Source organism: Amphimedon queenslandica, unplaced genomic scaffold (assembly GCF_000090795.2).
Source record: "Amphimedon queenslandica unplaced genomic scaffold, v1.1 AMPQUscaffold_13036, whole genome shotgun sequence".
NCBI classification, from domain to species: Eukaryota; Metazoa; Porifera; class Demospongiae; order Haplosclerida; family Niphatidae; genus Amphimedon; species Amphimedon queenslandica.
Window position 1 is genome coordinate 48,375 of NW_003546728.1, and position 1,558 is coordinate 49,932.

Below are 1,558 nucleotides of genomic sequence, written 5' to 3' on the forward strand. Positions count from 1 at the left end.
TAGGACAAAATATCTTTGCATGCACTGTCTACCATCATGTGATATTGAAAAAACCAGGAGCATGAGCCATCAGCAGACTGTAATCATCATTAATAATTGAATCTACTTGTTTGTGGCATGTCATCAAGGAATCCTACAAAGTCATCAACAATACCTCAGTGATATTAATAATACATAGTTATTTTTAATAAAATTAAATTTCAATTATTATTGGTATGCATATTTTCTCTCTTTTATCTTTCCTCTCCTTTGTTTCCTTCACCTTTGGAGTTTAAATTAAAATTCTCATGTTGAGAATATTTCCAGAACAGTCTTAAAGGTACTTGCTTAATGCTTCAGCCTTCAAGTAATACTGTCACATTTTTTCACGTGGGTAATGATGTCACTTCCTGCGAAAAGAGCATGTGACCATCCGGTCTTAGTCTCGCGTAGCCAGACCACACCCTCCGTGCCTACGGGTGGGTCTGGCAAATTGACCATACTCCGCTCGTTCTGGTTCACCCAAAAATGGGTGAACCAATTTTTTTGCTCTACTTCACCCAGAAACGGGTGAGTTGATACAGTAACTCTCGACTCTTCTCTTCTACTACCTTCTTCTTAAGTGACAAAAAGCTAGAGGAACAGCTGTGACAAATTATACATCTTCTCCCTCTCACGGCCCGCTTGATCTAGGCCAATTAAAGGGCTACCAAAGCTTTCTTCCGAAAGATCACCATATCTATCAAGTAAAAGAAGCCTTTTGCCTTTTAGGTCCTGCTCTTGAGCTCTGCCAGAAAGAAGCAAGCATTCACTTGATGCATCCACTTCACCCATTTTTGGGTGAACCAGAACGGGCGGAGTATGGTCAATTTGCCAGACCCACCGGTGTTGGAGGGTAGTTGGACCCCCCTTATTTTTGGACCGGGGGTCCAAGCGCTCGCGAGTAGTTGGAGGTAGGGTCTCAAAAGCGGACGGACGGACGGACCCGCCCCGCCCGAAAAGGACGGACGGACGGACTGATGCGGACCCGACAGGACCATAAATATCCATGTAAAGGACAATCATTCATGGATAGTCTGTCTTTAAAACACTTCTATACTTGGGCAATAAATTTATGTACGTATTAACTATGCTAGGACCAATAGAAGAGGTCATGTTAGCGAAAATGTAACTTTATCAATGCAAAATTGCTACTACAGGCTGCATGAAGCATCACAATACTAAACCATCACTTGAATTCTATTTGTTATTCTTAATAGGAGTTCAGTGGCACCATTTTAATGATTTTTCTATATTATTTGGTGTAAGTCTAATAATAAACATAGTGAAATTTTATGATTAATTTTTATCAGTGCTATTGCATGCAACACTATACTGAGATACTGATTTCATTTAATTACACAATTAAAATAATAATAGTTCAATATCCTTGAAATCACTGCTCTTTAAAGATAAGGACACCTTTTGAAATAGTAGTTATATTGAGCTTTAGAATCCAGCCTAAAAAGTAGTTATCCTACATAATAAATGTAAAAATTATAATTACTTCTAGTATATTTATTTTTGTCATACCTGGGCT